The sequence below is a fragment of the Myxocyprinus asiaticus genome, chromosome 3 (assembly GCF_019703515.2).
Source record: "Myxocyprinus asiaticus isolate MX2 ecotype Aquarium Trade chromosome 3, UBuf_Myxa_2, whole genome shotgun sequence".
NCBI lineage: Eukaryota > Metazoa > Chordata > Actinopteri > Cypriniformes > Catostomidae > Myxocyprinus > Myxocyprinus asiaticus.
Window position 1 is genome coordinate 37080880 of NC_059346.1, and position 19312 is coordinate 37100191.

General features: G+C 37.1%; 1 protein-coding gene across 7 annotated transcripts in view; it reads right to left on the reverse strand.

Annotated features, from left to right (window-relative positions):
• LOC127427451 (protein FAM222B-like) overlaps positions 1–19312 on the reverse strand; it is a 101959-nt gene that overhangs the window by 69973 nt on the left and 12674 nt on the right. For 2 of the 7 annotated variants that reach the window (XM_051675118.1, XM_051675073.1), the window contains exon 3: positions 11558–11657. The exons of 2 other annotated variants lie outside the window; for them this stretch is intronic. The gene's annotated coding sequence lies outside the window, so the exon portion shown is untranslated. Of the gene's footprint in view, positions 1–1810; positions 1943–11557; positions 11658–14434; positions 14588–15901; positions 16033–19312 lie in introns of those variants that run through there. 3 more of the 7 variants (XM_051675104.1, XM_051675090.1, XM_051675113.1) reach the window with 3 other exon arrangements.

Here is a 19312-nt window from a genome sequence, read left to right on the forward strand (position 1 = left end):
TCCTGTTTGTTTCCTAATTTCAAACATAATTCAAACAGAACATACATATTACACAGGAGGAAAGGCTCCTCATTACCATGGTTAGGTCAGTGTAGCTAGTCTTAAATAATAGTAATAATAATAAATTATAGTATTTATGAAAAAATAAATACTAGCTGAAACACATCTTGAAACTTTAACTACAACTGCCACTGTTGATATAAAATGAGGTCTAATAGATTCTACCTTTAGATGATTTCATATGAAACTATAACATTTTGTCAAAATATAACAGTTACTTTTACTCATGTAAAATCATGAAATAATTTTGTAAAGGTGATGATGTGTAATTAATTTTTTTTTAGCGCATAGCAGAGTGTTGTTCTTTTCCTCCTCAGTGCTGTTTGGCATGTCAGGACTGCCTACTGTTTGAGAGGTTTGACGACTTCCTCCATAACGCTTTAAACTAGAAAAGTCTCACTAGAACTGAAATTGGTCACATCAGTTTTGAGGTTATTGAGGGAAGCCCGGTTGTTGCATGTGCACGCCAGAGAGCAGTGCAGATCATGATCATGAGCTGGTTCCGTTACACTTGTGCGAAAGTGCAGATGAGAAGCCTTTAGCAGATTGTGAGATTATCATTAAATCTGCCTCGGCAGTCCTAAATAGGCTATCACTTGGGCGGCCGCCAAAATATCTTCAATGGGAGAACCATGGCATTGTTCTTTCCCTGCTGTCCACGACCCAGTCCGAATTGACCTGCGACCCACCAATTGGGAAACACTGCTTTAACTCACACACACTCACTTATGTCAGACCCTCTCGCCTCTCTCTGACATTTTCTCCGCTGCATGTGTGTGTGTGGCGCAAGTTGACGAGTCTGACAGGCAGTCGAGGAGGAAAGGAGATGCGCAGGTGAGATTCTCCTTCCGGTTGCATTTGATTTTTTTCTCAATACTGTAGATAAGCAAATGTACATGGTATGATAACCGTCAATTTTCATACTGTGAAACCGCCACTGGTATACTGCTGCAACCCTAATTTGTACTTTAAGTAATTAATTTTTTTTTGGTAATCAATATTATGCCACAAATGGTGTCGATTGAGCTTAACTTGTATTGAACCCAGAATATTCCTTTAAAAGGGTGAATTTTTCAATCAATCATCATTGTAGCCAAGTAGATACAAAACGTTTAATAAAAAATACAGGGAAAACAAATCTAGTTTAAAATAATAAAGGTATGTTTTCTACACTGTTTTTCACTAAATTAACTGTTAAATCATTTTTATTTACAGTATATGCACCAACCAACATAATATATAGTTCAAACAGCTATATTTACCATCATGTATTTTATAACACATTTTAATACTTGAAAAATGCCATGCATTAATTCCATTAATATTTTTGAGTGATGATGCAAAAAAATCATAGGATTTGAGTTTTAAAAACAGACAGTTTGAACTGATTCAGCTAAATTAATCTAACTTACCAACTCTAACGCAGTTTTTGCAACTGAAGTTTAAATAAGAATCGCTGTTAAAACATCTATGTCTGAACACTCTCATACTTGCAAGTCGCCTGATGACTTTTTTAATCGGCACAAATTTTCAATATAGCCCATCTCTAGATATCCTACACAAAATAACATCCTGCACATCCACTCATCCAATCTTACAAAAACGCAAGAGAGATATGAAACCATCTCAAATGAACAAAGGTGCTGAGGTTAATCTACCGTAGCAGAAGCCACTCTCAGAATGAATTTAAAACACAAACGTCCATTCAGTATGACTCTTTCACACAGGTACAGTGAAGGTCAAAACTTACCCTTCACAAGCCCTGTTCTTCAGCCCTCTCCCACTTTCACTAAATATAAAATAAACATTCTGCTCAAACCTATTCCTTCTGCTTCTCTCTTTCAACCACAGGAATAATGTAATCTGGCCATTTCACCCTGTGCAGAGATTGCTGAATGTTGAATGCTTTCTCAACAATGGGTCTTAACAGGAGCACTGATTCAGTGGCCACATAAAGGGCCACTATTCTCCACTCTGGATCCCTCGCGCTGAAATAACACACACACTCTGAAATTTACACACATAGACGCTAAACAAACACTCACACACAAACACACTCACATAATGGTGGGACTCTTGTGCTTTTGCACAATTAAAGCATTTTACAGGATATCCAGGTCAATACTCTTTTGACTTTTACCTTCACCTTTGCCCAGAACCAAAAACAGCTATACAAAAAGTGTTTAGTCAGAACAGTGCTCACAAAAACTAGGCTGAAGTAAAACAGAGAGATCGTGACAGATATTGAGAGAAAACACACAGGGCTAATCCTCAAATGTGTTTTTAAAATGCTCAGTGCCAACAGATGTGTGGAAAAGACAAAATAACAAAGGGAAGGGGGCAGGGGCAGAAATTAAGGTGAGGCACGGGACAAGATGAAAAGACAAAAATGCCCCCAAATTCAAAATGTAAGGGTGAAAAATTATCCCATTATGAATTCCTCTGTATTTTATGTATAAATCTGATATAGTTGTTAATAAGCAATTTTAGGCCTAGTTATTCATATTATTGCATGACATTTTTTAATTGATTTAATTTTATGGGTAAAAGGTAGGCTTATTCCATTCTAAATCGAATTATTCAGATTAAAAATGTATGCTAATTAATTAAAAGAATGACACACAATATATGTTCATATGGTTAGACAAAATATGCCCTCATTAAGGTAAAAAATGCCCATGAAAATCAAATCAACGGGGCAAGTATTGCTCCTTAATGGATTAATTCTGTACCCTGGAAGGGGATTAAAGCTTACTTTTAAAATGCCCGAAATTTTCACTCTTATCTGAAAGTGGTCAAGAGGCTGAAATGATACAAAGCAAAAAGAAATGTAAAAGAAAAAAGGTACAGGATATATCTAAAATACTATCTTCCAAACCCCTACATTTTACCTTGGAATGCTGAATATCTTGCCGGCATGACTGGTGTGACAGCCTCAGGTTTGACCAAGAGTTAACAGCCAGTGGGGATGGACTCTGATAAAGAGCCAACCAATGGCAAGGGCTGACAGTTAAGTGCTCGCCTTTGGCAAAGAACATTCATCAAACAGCTTTTACGAGTGGGGGAGCACAGGCATGGCATGCAAAATTTTAACAGACATGCCAATCATTCACCCCCATCTCTCTCTATCCACTGTCAGCTGACTACACCTGCTCCATGTAATCTGACATCAACCTTCTTGTGTTTACCACACTGTACTCTGTTCCCAAAGGAATTACATTGGTTAGCTTCCATTTTGCCATTTAAACTGGGTCTTAAGCATGCCAGTTAGTGTGGATACATTACAACTTATTACAATATGGGTCACAACAACATACACAAAATATTGCAGGGCATGAGATGAAAGAGAAAACCCTCATGAAACACTGACACCCAAAACAGATACACAAACAAGTCCATGTGTCCCCCTCCATTCTGCCATGTGAAAACATGCCCAAATGAGGCCTTGTACAGAAACAATGCAATAAGTCAGTTTTATCAAATTAACAAGCTTGCTATATTCTGATCTTTTTACATCTCTATAAATAGGGCCCCATGATTTCCCAGCTGTAGAAAATGTGGACAGAACTGACAACTGTGACAAGACAGGAGAGGAATGAGGATCTAAATGGAGCCTTTTTAAATAAAACAAAAGTAAACCAGGTAACTCAGAACATAATGAAACAAAACACAAAGGCACAGCATAATACAGATGAAGACTGAAAAAAAAAAAAAAAAACCGGGGAAAACAAGGGCTTAAATACACAAGGGAAAACAAGGGAACGAGGAACACCTGGGGAAACAATCGGGGAAACCAATCATGAAAAGAAACTACAAAGGACTACAAAACTAACAGGAAACAGGAACAGGGAACTAAACCAGAATTTCAACATAAAAGTCAAGACAAAAAACAGGGAATATGTGACAACAACATGGAAAAAAAACAAAAACAAAAAAACAAAAACAGAATATAGATCTTGTTATTACAGTAAGGCTATCCAAAACTAGTGAATATTAGGTGTGACTTTTTTAATTAATGGACATATTATGCGTCAATGTGTCAGTCACTCCAATAATGGAATCGGGCTATTTGCGTACACGCAAACCTACATGATTGGCAAAGGAGATTTTGTTTGAATGATGCTGAACAAGCTTGTCAAAATGACCATCAAAAAAATATTCAAAAGCCTGAGAACAATTTTTGTAAATTTGTAGCATTCAACATTCTTCTCCACAAGATGAAGAATCCATCTCCATGTGAGACAGTGTAAGCAAGGTGAAGTGCTTTCATTTAAGCATAGCAAAATTAGTCTATTTAAACGTTTTAGTAATTTGTTAGTATTGTACCACTGAGATTATTTGGCATATAAAACATTAAAAGGTTAACTAAGATAAAAAAAAAAAAATGTTTAAATGCTAGGGATGAGCACGAGTATTCGAGTACTTGGACATGACAGCAATGATCGATCATGAAAACGATGACCGCTAATGATCATGCCTGACGTGACTTTTGATTAAATTTGAATTACCTGACAACTAAACACAAAAGCGTCAAAGAGGGGCCTTATTTTTCATTCTGAGATTGATTATATTGTGATTTCAGTGGTACCTTGATTGTCAACAGAGACTTCATAGCAACCAAACTGATAAACGATGCTGCAATGCTAGTGGTTGTTCTACAGGTTTACGATAATCAAAAGAGAGTGTAATTCGCAGCGTTTTGAACACTTGTCTCTGCAAACATTAGCTAAACATGTTTTATTATCATTTAATGTAGGAATTCTGACTCATAAATGTATATTATTAAATAAAAGTAAATGTTTCTCATTGACTCTGCAAATCTCCCCAGGTACCGACATGTTTGCGTGACGTCACACACCTGCATCTCGGCGAAATAAGAGCTGAAGATTTCCGCACGAGTTAAAAGTCTGACCGAAAGTGTCGTTCCATTGCACAATTCCCAGCTGAAAGGTGGAAATTCTGACTCTCCGAGTTGAATGGAACGCATCATGAATCACAGCAACAAAAACACAGAGCACCGTGACTTTCTTCACAGGAGCGCACATGCACCAGGCATGTGACAGTGCACAGACAGCGCTGGAGAAGTGCATACACATCAGGTGAGTTCTTCTTTCAAACAGCTAGACAGAGCGCAGCTGACTGAAACAAAATGCAGGGTCTTCAAAACTATTTCCCACAACACAGCATATTAAAAACACGATGGTTATGGAGTCTCTGGTAAAGCAAACCTCAGGTTGAAAATATACGGTTCAGCCAGCCACGACAAAAACAGTTGTAAAAACACAAGTTGTAAGCATTCTTTAATTGAGTTGGCCAGTGAATCTTCACAGAATGACAAAATATGATGCATTATATTTTGATTATGCCATCTTTTGTACTTTTTGTAACAGATTACATTATGTTAACAGCCTACAATAATGAATAGGCAAGACGCTGGAACAAGACGCAATGCAGCAGTCAAAGACGTATGTCTGACATATATACAATTTGTACATGTCAGGTAAAAAGTAAAAGGTTTCCTTCTTATCCAGGATAAAAACAAATACCACCACTTTAAAACTCACATTTCAGTCACTGCAACATCTCCGAGTTCAAAACCAACTGCCCCGTCAAAGGATTCTGCCCTTTTACACTTTCTCCTCTTACCACTACAGCTCAGTGTTGCATGACCTCAAAAGTGGCACCACACATTAGGCTTCCCTGGCACCCGAGCAGGAGAAGAGAATGCTGCCATGCTAATGGCATCTTTTCAGATTACACTGGACAGATATGCAATTTGCCAAGCAAACCCTCATTATGCAGTAGGGTAGAGACAGAAGGGAGGGTCACATATCCCGTTCCAGAGGTCTTATCTAGAGCCGTAAACAGATAAGAGCAGATGACTGCTACCCTGCCGCTCAACCTTAACGTCCTACAGACAGACGCACAGACATAGGGAAAAACACGTTCCTGTTCTACAACATGAAACACCTTCCTAAAATACAGACCTAATCCCTGCTGCAAATTAGGCGACATTACAAGCCATATCGCTCAGTCACATGCATGCATACATTTCTCTCTCTTGCAACTCTGTTTCTACACAAAAAGGTGGACAAACCGGTGCCTTTCATACTTTTTTGTTTGTTTGTTGTGACTGCTGGTGTAAATGCACACAATAGCACATTTGAGCAGTTGACATTTAAACAAAATGTTCTAAACATTTTATTCTAGAGAAAAAGAACCATAAAAATCAATCGTTTTATTGGCTACTCTTGGCTACTCAAAAAAGTAGATGATTTGTAAATGTTTGTCATTTTTATTTCATGTTTGGCACATTTTACTAAGCTAACCCCTAAAGGTTACCATTTACTGTATAAAAATGAAAAAGAAAAGGACAAGGAAAAATATCACATACTCATTTCCAATTACTGGTTCACTGTAAGCAAGCCTTTGATTTACTGTATTAATTAATGTAGTGTTGATTTCATTTTCACAGAGAATACATTACAACTCCCCAATTTCCTTGATAACTGATTCTTTGCAAACCAAATTATAATTCAAATAAAGTTTGAATCATTTTAAAATTTGTGTACAGTCAAAAACAAGTCACATACTCTTATTACTCTTTAACTCATACTCTGTTACTGTCAAAACCTCAATCTCAAGTGTTAATCAAGAAAAGGAAGAGATTAAATCGAGAATTGCTGAGCGATGATGTATATGTAAAATACATGTTAGCAGAGTCATGTGGATCACTGAATAAGAAATGTTTTAACTATTTACTACTACCTGTCTGTAATGACTGACTTAATATGTGGAGTGACATTCAAAACATTGCCTTATTATATGCATTACATTAAAATAATGGCATGTTTCATGCAGGTGAATAGTGAATTTCTAGTAGCTAATCATTGGAGCAGAATACCAACTCCTGCATGGCAACAATGCTTTTATACCAATAATATTAATAATAAAAAACATTACGTTGCATTTTTGTTTGAACAGTGTCACACCTCTTGATTTTCTCATCCCCTTAAACAAAAAATCTGTTCTTCCTGGCTGAAAAAAAAAAAAAAAAAAAAATGCTTTCCCACAAAGGTGTCTAAATAATTGTCTGTTCAAAACCTATAACAGTTACACCACATAACTCACTTCTCTGATAAAATCTGTTTATCTACAGTGAACCCCTGTACTGTGCACAAGTGTCTGCATTTATGGAGTTATTACAAATGTGTGTATACATTTACTTTTTTGCTCCTGTTAGAGAACTGACAGAAATAGTATTCCAGCATACATTACTAACACTAAATAAAATCTTTATTTATTCATCTTTAACACAAATAAATAAAATAAAAAATACATATTTTAAGTTTTATTAATTAAATTTTGTTAAACATTACACATTTCAATTTGATGGAATTTTTTTTTTTTTTTTTTATGAAATTCAAATGTATGAATCTTAAAAACAGGCTAAAATATTTTTTTGAGTAAATGAGCTGTTTGATTAACAATGCAAACATATATTTTAAGATGGTTTACCACTTTTTAGATCTATGAATTACACCATAAACCTGTAAACCTGTAGGCTTGGCATCAATGCCATTTCCACGTCTATATAATCGGAAGATTATCGATATATATATATATCAGGATTTTTTTCAGATATAAATAGGGTTGCTCGTCTTTTCAAACATATTTCTCAACACAACTTTGGTAAAGAATGGGCGGCAGGGTTAGTTAAAGTGGGTCGTGTACCGGACGCTTATGACGGATGACATGGCGTGTTCTAAAATTCAAAACAATTATTTTCTGTGATGGTACATAACGCACACACCGCGGACTCACCGTCTGTGGAGGCTGTTAAAAATTCTGCAGCGCCACGGAGCTCAAATCGCATAGTTTTCCATTAAATTTGACCCAAATCATTATCAAAGGACAACGATTATTTACTCTATCCATCACTGGATGATATATTGTGTATAAGTATCTTTCATAGAGCCTACACAATGTATTTTCAGTCACAAGTATGTCGTTTTTTTGGTTTGACAGCTTGAATGAAACCTCTTCAAGGCTACATACAGAGAAATTGCATAATCATTTGAATCGTTCTGTTTGCGCTGTTACACCAGTTTCATACACTAACCTGCAAACTCATCAACGTCTCTTTAATTAGTTCAAAAACCTTCAGAACTTTGGACTGCCATCAGTTCGTAATATGTGTGTGATATCTGTCCCTTGTCCATGCCACGACCAGCTTCAGTAAAGGTCAAGTCACCCCCTTGTGGTCTCCCAAAGCTATCACGTCAGACTACATTGAATAGAATGCAACTGGCAGCGAATTGAAAGAACACAACTTAGTATTCTAATTTAAATGTCGGCTGATGTTAATATATCGATGCTTCAAATATGTAACGATAAAATTATTTTTCTGATCAATAATCGATATATCGAGATTTTATGACATCCCTATAAACTGGTAATGTCAACCATAGATGCAGTATGTAAAACACAGCTTTCAGCTCAAGTGTGTGTAAATCACCAATAAATCACTGCATTTCCTCCAAATCCTGTTTTTGGCATGACTGCCAAATTTTAGTACTGAACTGAAAGCACTTAGGCTATGCCATTTTTCCATGTATTAATTAGTCCTTTGGAAATTAGAGGTCTTAGATTTTAGATGACTGCATAAAGCCAGTTCCTTTAACGTTTTTCATTTCCTACTCCACTTTGACATTCACTTAGCTTCAAGGCTGAGTCTTAAAATCTTTCTAACCCAAGCTCACAGTGTAGCTCGATACATCGTTAGTACACACAAAGGTACAGGCAGGAAAACACATACACAAAAGCTTATAAACCCCCTTACAAATCTCTTTCACACACATACCCATCCCGTATCAGAGCGTAAATACAGGTAGATACAACTAGCGGGAGAACAAACAGAGTCCGATGGTAAACAAAACAGAAAACCAGCAGACGTACAAACTAGGGGTGTAATGGTTCCGGATAAAAAAACTAACCGTATGGTTCGCCACCCACGATTCAGGAAGCATTGGCACCGCGGTTCACCTCAATTTTATTGACGCAACAGTAGCACAAGATTTTGTGAAGAAAATAAAGTGTCAAATAGCCACACAGAGTTACAACCTTCGCTAATGCACCTGAATGGATCTGTAGATGGATACGCTCCACCTGTGTTTCACGTGGGTCAACTTGATGACATCACTGTTCTGCAAGCGTTGCGAGTAATTGCAAATGGCAAATGGAGAAAACGAGCCACTGATAGAGAAGCCCCCTGCGTTTCTCCTTTCTGGGAACATTTTCTTTTTGCTGTCAATTACAACAGCGATGGACAAAAGACGTTTACAAAACAGTCACTGTTTGCAGACGTCGCTCGACACGAGTGCCGTATACTGGTAATACATCGACACGATCATTTACACCGAAATCACCGGGAAAAGATCGAGCCGAGCTGCAGATGAGCCGAAACTGCTCACACACCCATTCGTTTTTAAGCAAGCACTCAGTGCTGATTCGGACAGACATAAAGCAATAACTAAAGCGATTGGGGTGTTCATTGCCAATGATATGTTTCCCTACTCCACTGACGAAGATGTGTGATTTCCATGTATGATTAAAACACTTGAGTTGTGTCACAACATCCCTCGTATCAATTTTAATAGCAAAGTTCCTTCTATAGTGATGTACAGCTTCCGAATATTGAATATATGTGCAGTAGAGTTTGAAATGCATTTTATGTCAATGCATGTAGCGTAATAGTGCAGGTATTATGTTAAAATTTTGATTTATTAATTAGAGAAAAGGTTTTTTTAGTTAAAGACCCAGCAAAAATTAATCATGGTTTTACCATGGTAACCATGACTGCTGTCACCATGGTTTTCTTTGCAGAAATCATGGTTTTGATACAATTAACCATGATTTTACAACAGTAATACTGCAGTTTCCATATAGTAACCATGATTATACTATATATTGTAAACATGACAATAACCATTTTGATTTTGTGTTTATTATGTTTTTACTACAAATACCATAGTTAAACTATGGTTACTGTAAACCTGTTAGGGCAAACCTGTTGAAGTGTTTGTTACCAAACAGAGTACTCTTACTTTGGATTTGGAAGTAATATATATATTTTTTTTTCTGTACATTACAAATACCGGACCATACCGAAACCATGACCCTAAAACCGTGATACAAACCAATCCGTGAGAATTTGGAACCGTTGCACCCCTAGTACAAACTATTGAGGCCCTGTAAGCCAACCCGGGCCTGTCCAGTAAAGGCATATTACCCAGTTGGCCTCTGAAATCAGGCTACTCATTCTCATCTAACAGGCTTATCAGAGTCTCTTTCTCAGCTCATCTCTCCAGACCTGCAGAAGTTTACCCTCACACAATGGGAATTTATGAGTCAGGCCACAGTTACTTGCTTTAGCCTGCTTTGAGTGAGGGAAAAGGGAGATTTTGTCTGTTTGAAGTGATAGAAAGGGCAAGCATGACAGAGAGAGAAAGAGAGAGCAGGAAGGCTTTATAGCCCTTGTGTAACTAAAGATGTTGAGAATTGCAAAAGAGTGTGTGTGTGTGGCCTGGTTTAACAGATGGGTGTTTAACTCACGCTCTTTCAATAGGTGGGGAAAGAGAAGACACACAGTACATGCATATTTCTCAAACTGATGTGCAGTGGAAAACAGCTGTGCAAATGAGCGCACACACACCACAAACACACAAGGGCTGGAAATGCAAGTTATGAGTGGCAAGCTCAATCAGGCTAACCAAATAAAAGATGTTATATAAGCCAAACAGGCAGAGTCAATAACAAAGAGCAAGAGTTGTTCTTAAACTAACAACATTATGAAAATTGTTTGAGAGTATATTTTGTTTCATTTGGCTTTAACAAGAGGCATTTTTTTTCTTCAGTAATCTCAGTTGTTTTAGGTATAAGGTACAAAAATCACAAATATTGCAAGGCACCAAAAATGTGTTACAAAGCGCACAAATCAACGCATTTCAGTTCAGATAAACACACAGCCCAAAAGTTCTCCTTATCTCCATCTTCTCCACTACTGCACTTGGGTTCCTCTCTATCACTTACACTGTAATTTGTCATCTGGTGACTCACAAGCTGTGATTGCTCGTTCCTCAGCTGAGAAATCTGTCCACTTGGACCTCAGTCCACTGATCTCCAAAATTACAAGATTGTCTGTGTGCTGCTCCCTCCGCAATTACTATCAGTATTTACAACATGCCTTTGAGCCTGACAGGCAAAGGACATGATCCAACTGACAGAATATAAAATTACATGACAACAGGATTTACAGCTTACTGCCCATGTGCACTACAAACTTATTTAAAATATTAAAAACCATGTGATCAGTGACAATTGCACAGTTAAAATATTAATGATCTCTCTAGCAGTAAAAAAGCAGAACGATATGAAAAATGCTCCTTGCTGGAATGAGACAGACCTATATTTATGGCATTCATAAAAAACAGGTTACCATGTTCGGCAGTTCCCTTATGACTGATCCCACCTTATCCTCACTGGTAAACACAAAACTGAACGTTTATTGAAGTGTTTTGCCTGCTTGGAGTGGTCTGCTGAAAAACATTAAAGACAAAAACAGAGCAGTAAGCCAGTACTATCTTTCTTTGCCTCGTGCTTAGCACAGACAGGTCAATTAAACAGGAGAATGCAACCATAAGCCCTCAATGAACACACACACACACACACACACACACACACACACACAGAGAGAGAAACGCATTCATTAACAAACGCATTAGCAGGTTGCCATGCATCGCAAAACTCAGCACCTGGAGATATTTTTAACATCGTGACCACAATGATTCCATTAGCAGGGGCCACTTCTTCTTAAAAGGAACATTTCAGGTTCAATACAAGTGAAGCTCAATCGACAACATTTGTGGCATAATGTTGATTACCACAACAAATAATTTTGACTCGTCCCTCCTTTTCTTTAAAAAAAGCAAAAATCGAAATTACAGTGAGGCACTTACAATGGAAGTGAATGGGGACAATTTTTGAAGGTTTAAAAGGCAGAAATGTGAAGCTTATAATTTTATAAAAGCACTTACATTAATTCTTCTGTTAAAACTTGTGTATTACTTTGAGCTGTAACGTTCTTTATATCGTCATTTAGTCGTTTTAGGGTTTGTTGACATTACATTGTCAGGGCAACAAAATTATATAATTGGCTATAACTTTACACAGAAAAGGTTATTAAGCGATTTCATCACACTAAAATAATGTTAATACACATTATTTCTGTCTAATGGCTATACTTTTGAAACAGTGAGAATTTTAACGTTTAAGGATTGACCCCATTCACTTCCATTGTAAGTGCTGCACTTTTTATTAAAGAAAAGGAGGGAAAAGTCAAAATGAATTTTTGTGGTAATCAACATTATGCCACAAATGCTGTTGATTGAGCTTAACTTGTATTGAACCCGGAATATGACTTTAAGGCAAAGCTATTGGTATGACATTATGCATCAGAGTTTCATAAAATCATGTGGGAAAAACACACACAAAACTACTTTAAAATATTTGCGTAGATTAGTTTAGAGAGTAAAAGTACTGTTCTGGGTTCAAAACAATTTAAAGCTGATGTCACTTTTTCACTGTTAAAATCCTTTCTTCTTTCCCAGCTTATGCAGAGACAACTGTAAGTAAGCCATGCATAGGTTAATTGTAAATACTGTATTTCTGTGGCACTATAAAAAAAATCCTGTGTTTGTTTTGAGACACCCACTTAGACCTGCCCAACAACATTGGGCATGAGTTGGGGGCAGGACTATCTGACAGTTTGAACAACAGTACACGATGGGCGTATTCAAAAAGCTGTTTTAAAAACACTGTTTACTTTTCGAATTCCGTTTGTTTGTGCTAGTGTCACAGAAATGTACTTCAATACTTCAGCTTTATGCTCAATTAACAGCATTTGCGGGGTAATGTTTATTACCACAAAAAGTAATTTTGGCTCGCCTGTTATTTATTTAATACAAAAGCAAAAATTCTGGTTACAGTAAGGCACTTACAATAGAAGCACATAAACGTTAAAATACACACCTTTTCAAAAGTATAGCCACAATACGTAAACATTATATGATTTTAGTGCAATAGAATCAGGGATTTACCAGCGTTTTATCAGATTACAGGGTTTCCCAGCATTACTCTTTGTGACAACGAAGTGTAATATTGAAAACTTTAAACAGAAAAGGTTAATGAGTGATTTTATCACACTAAAGTCATGTTGACACATATAATGTTAGCGTCTTGTGGCTATACTTTTGAGACGGTGTGTTTTTTAACGTTTATGGACTGGCCCCATTCACTTCCACTGTAAGTGCCTTACTGTAACCCATATTTTGCTCTCTCTCTCTCTCAAGGGATGAGTCGAAATTATTTTTTGTGGTAATCAACATTATGCCACAAATGCTGTAAATTGAGCTTCACTTGTATTGATTCCTTTAAGGTAAACCTGATCACAGCAAATAGAAACAGGTGACTCAGACAAAAACATTGAACAATTGTGGCTGTCGATTGTGTGTCTGGAGGAATGAAACTGTATTTTCTTCAATGAGTAGGCATGCATATTTGAAACGACACAGCAATGGTTTCTCATAGAAGAATAGAAACGTTACACCCAGATGTCAAAATGATCCTTCACCACGCTCGATAATTGCACTGAGAATAGGAGACCGTGTTTCTCTGGAAATAGCTAGGAGTCTAAAATGTAATTATCCAGCCTTTGGAAAAATGTAGGGCAGACAGAAGAGAGCGCAATGATATAAAACTGCACTCTGTGTGTAACTAATGTGGAGCTCTGGGTTTAACTGAGTGAGCACAAGACACCGGAGCCGTAAATCAAATAAACACTCTCACAGTCTTAGGTAACTGTGCTTTTAGGACTGGTTAGTCCATGAAAGAGAGAGAGAGAGACAGAGAAATCATAAATAACCTCCGGAGACCAGCTGCGAATGTTTCTCGAAAAAGAGGACAATTAAAATGTTATTTTAATTAGTTGTAGCCTACTTCAGTTATGCTCAAGGCGGTTCCGTTTATAAGTGTTCTTCACGAGACAGGTACATTATTGTTTTTATTGTCACAAACTGTCAGCCTCAAAAAATATTTGATAAAGCTAAACTTTTGCGGACAATCATAAGCAATAGAGTATGCAAAGCAGGAACGTTTTTGCCAGTTTACGCATATGGGAAAAGCTCAGAGCTGCCAAAAGTTGTCTTATTGCTTTAAAATCCTGTGATGAAAGCAAGCATGCAACACAGCCAGAGATCATAACATATGGGCAACAATCAAATACAGCAAGTCTACCAAGCATAACGTTAAATCTTACCCCGGGATCCAGTTATTTGCAGATGACATTCGATGAAATCGTAAACATTTATCACCAATCCACAAGACAGAAATACATGGTAAAAAAATCCCCTGGACCGCGCACAGAAAGTGGACAATTCAGCAACGGACAGCCTCACAGACACCTCCACCAGATCCGCTGTCGCCAGTTCAAGCCGTAGCGTCAATCGCACTGGTTTCTCCGCCAACTAGCCCCGCCCACTGCTTTACATCAACACGCTGATTGGCTCTCAAACAGACTAGGAAGCCTCGCGCAGCGCGTTCGACCAATCATATCGAGCTCTTAAAGAAAAAGGGGCAGGACTCAGAGTTGGAAGTCATGCGGACGGATGCGATGCATGACGTCAACCCTTTGTTACCTTGCCGACCCCTTTCATCTGAAACAACACTCATTTGCGAGTATGAAACATATTAGGTATTTTATTCATAAGCATATTGGCACTTATGAACTTCAAGAAGCTTTTAGGGAGCTTTAATTGACAGAAAACACAATTCAAAGAAAGATAATATCGAAGCAGGTGCAATCAGTCTCCATAAACTGATAGTAAATCAGTAGTGAAGCTGAGACTACCCGCTGCATGGATGGACTGTGTTGTCTTTTTTTCTTTTTAATTTACACTGAATTGCTTTATAACGACTACATCTGGCTAGACTACAGCTGAGATTTATGACAGAGCAACTTTACATTGGCAATTGCTATCCAAGTGGACAATAAATAGACATTCACAAACGTCGTGCATACATCGCAGTAAATTTTCCACAAACCATAATAAGCCATCAAAGGATATATGCGACTTTATAACTTTCCACCCACCAGCCAATCTGTTGCGGGCTGTCAAAATCCCCAGCTTCAAATACCGCACTGCCTCTCGGTGGAGAAATCACCGGTGACATTTCGAGACAATGCCTTTGATATTCAGCAAAGGTCACATTATATAAATTCATGACCGAGGATCAAATGCGAATTCTGCCTGCTAAAGTCACCACAGGCCTTGTAATGGCACCACCTACCCCTAAAATGCATCATCTGGAAACACTGCACATTTACCAAGAAAATGAAACTTTGCAAGCAATTTGGGTAAAAATGGAAACAATATAAAAACACAGATCACAGTTACAAGTGTAGCAGCTACTACTGGCAGTTTATTCATTCATAGGACTTCAGCATGCACTACCTCTCAATCTACATTTAATGGAATAAATTATTTGTGCAAGAACAATTCACATTTTATCAAACGGTCATCGTGTTTTCTAACTAGCTATTATTTTTTTAAGCACTCGCGACAATCTTTGGTTTTGGCCAGGTGTTTAAGTAGCCATCTCTAGCACACCAAATGAAACACAGAGCTGCCTCCTTTGTTGCTTCCAAAAGCTTGATGTAATAGATGAATAGTGAGCAATCGTGCACGAAATCGGTACAGAGGTATCATCCAAACGCTATACTTACTTTCCGTGGATTGTGGTGATGTACATTGCTCAGAACATCGTAATGGATTAGTATTATTTGAATTCAGTGTTTTGATTTTTTTCTAGTCTTTTTGCTTTGCGTTGCCGAATCAGTGGTGCTGTCTGCGGCTGCATCTTCCGGCGCATGCGCTGCAGCCCTCGCGTCACAGACAATGGCTGCGTTTTCTTTATTTACATGAACAAAATGCAATGAAATATGAAAGTACAAGGGGACGAGGGCCAATACAGTTGCGCCAAAAAAAAAAAAAAAAAAAAAATAGATTATATTTACGATATATTCTGCATTTATCTATTTATATTATGTTTTCTTTCTGTAAATTCAGATTGTAAAGATGATTTTCTCTAACCAATCGCACACATCTTCTCACGAATCTGATTATATTCAAATTTATAGTCTATTTAATTTACTCGAGGAGACAGAAAATAAAGCATAGGCCTATATTCTATTAATTGTCATTAGTTTATGAATGAAGCTAAATTAAAGATTCACAGTAATCTTCTTGACTAAAGAGATTGGGATTACATTTCCAATACATTTTATTAGGTAAAGTTATGTCGTAATGATTTCATGTCTAGTCAATTAGACAATTTGTGAGGGCTTGGTTGAATTCCTGTGAAATTCCTACCTATGAAAGACTATCCAACAGTAGAAGCATTATGTAGAGAACAGAATAGACTTGTATTCTGCAAATGCTCACATCTTTTTCCACCAGCTGCATTATTTGTGTGTATGACAGAATGCACCATTAATTAGGCCAAAAACCTTTCCTAGAGTCTCTTGTAGAAAATATTAATCCTACTATTTGGCAAAATTTAGATTCAATCTTTTTATTTGATTTCTAACATTACAATCAAAGCCATGTATTTGTAAATTCTCTCCTGCATAGCAGGGAAATGCATTTTCCCAGAACATGTTCCTATTGGACATAATTTAGCAAATACAGTATAAAAAGTATAACAGTTGTAAATATACATTTCAATGCAGAAGAATATCACACATTACAATAAATACAAATATAACTAAACTATTAGCATATTGTACACATACAATTTATTTAGAAGCAAGTTAGTAGAAGAGGACAGGATGACAAAAAAACAACATGCAAAAAAATAGAGCATCATCTAGTTCTGCACAAAGACGAAGCAGCAGCAGATCTACTGGAATAGACGCAAACCTGCCTGCAGATATTTAACATTATTTTGAGCTCACTCTACAACACTGCGCCTCTGTCGAGAAATTTTACATTTTTGAATACTTTTATTTGTGATATCTTCCTGATGGCCCAGTTTGAGATCCATGAAGAACCTCCGGTATATTTCTGATTTTACATCTGCAAAAAAGTTTCAATATTTCGAGTGCTAAATTTTCTGGTAAAATTACATAACTCCATAAATTTATGGAAAAACAGCGGCTGGAACTAAATAAAGCTTGAGATTTATCCAAACCTAGCCAAATAAATGTACCTCCATCGCCATGTTGCCGGAAGTTTTCTTCTTCATTTGTTGTTTTCCAGAGGGGCGCATTCGGAGTGCGCATACTGTCACCTACCGGATCAAAGAGCATCTAACACGCGTGTGTATCAAATGACAAGTGAATGGAATTTTTTTTAATAATTATTATTAAAAATAATAAGACAAACAAAAAACGGGATATTGATATTAAATTCTAAACCTGAGCAAAACCCTGTACTATAGATAAGAATCAGAAACCCACTAGATACCGGATCCACACTAATTTTCTTTCCCAACTGCTTCCCTAAACAACTACTTTCTTGACCTTGCCCCTTTAAAACATAGTAAATTCCTGTCATCATGACTCTTTCTGAAACCCAGCAATCATCAAACTGTCAATAATTATATTTATGCATTTGGCAGACACTTTTATCCAAAGCGACTTACAGTGCACTTATTACAGGGACAATTCCACCCAGAGCAACCTGGAGTTAAGTGCCTTGCTCAAGGGTACAATGGTGGTGGCTGTGTGGACTGAACCAGAAACATTATTCTTAACAGTTCTGTGCTTTAGCCCACTACGCCACCACTTTATGAGAAAAATCACCCTTTACATCTCATTGCTAATCTGGCTAACTCTAGGCTATAGCTGTGTCCCAATTGATGAACTATACACTATACACTCAGCATCTAGTGTATGAAATTTTAAAGTGTAGTACTGTCCCAAATGGAACGCTAAAAAAAATTTTTATTACACTGAAGCAATCTCCATTTATTAGCTGACGGAAGTGACATTTCAAACGCATGTGATATGTTGCCACCAGCTTTAGCGCATTAGATCTTATATCTCAAATAATATATTCACACAGTGTGAAGTGATAAGCATTCAACCCACATTTGTAAGGTGCTGTATTCACAGAAGTTTTGAAAGTTGCTACAGTCACCATTATTTACCATTGTTTTGTCAGACCAGAAAATCCACCCCTTCCGCTACATACGGCAGGCCATGAATGCTAAGTGGATGAATTGTGCAACATCCATTATTTGAGTTGGAGAAGTACATCTACCGGGTAGAATTGTGCCATTTGGGAGGCACCTAATATTTCCTCCTTGCTATTCTTACAACAAATATTACAAATCACAGAAAAGCATTTGAATTGCATGAAGATGTTAAGAATCTTTATCCCAGATAACTTTCCATTTGTCTTCCTTATTACAAACTTCACTTCACCCTTGCTTAGCTGAACACAAACATCTGTCATTACATTGCCTTGCCACCCCTATATGTGCCCTTTACTACATATCATATACTGTATATACACCTATATATCACTTTTAATCTTTGTATAATTTTGCATTAAAGCTCCCTAAATACCGTCCCAATTTCTTTCAATAGAGCACTCTTCATTTTATTTGCCAATGAAACTCTGAGGGATGTATAGGTAAATCCATACCGTGCTACTGTAAAACTTAATTAGATTAGCAGTGTGTGTATATCATGAATAATTTCAACAGACATCCTGTAATATCTTAAAACTCTGAAGCTCCTGCCAAAATAGTTTTCATCTCAGTGGATGTACTTTGTAGTATTGCAATTATATTTACAGTATAATATTGATAATAGAAGGCCAAGAATTTTTCTGTATTTCTCTGTTACAGAAGACTGATGGTTGCCTTGCAGTAACATTAGAGCCTGTGACTCCATCCCACACAAACACTGTCAAAAATATTTCTCCCATCATTTCTATTCCCACATGCACGCAAGGTCTCCATTTACGAAACTTTCTGTATATTTTTGTCGTCCTATGCTTTCAATTGTACTTGACATCATCCATACGCTGTACTATGGAAACCCTTTACAATTACAAGAGTGGAGCTCATCAGTTGCTTGACATTTATAATGCACCAGTCCCCCACATTTTGCACTTCCCATTTTCCA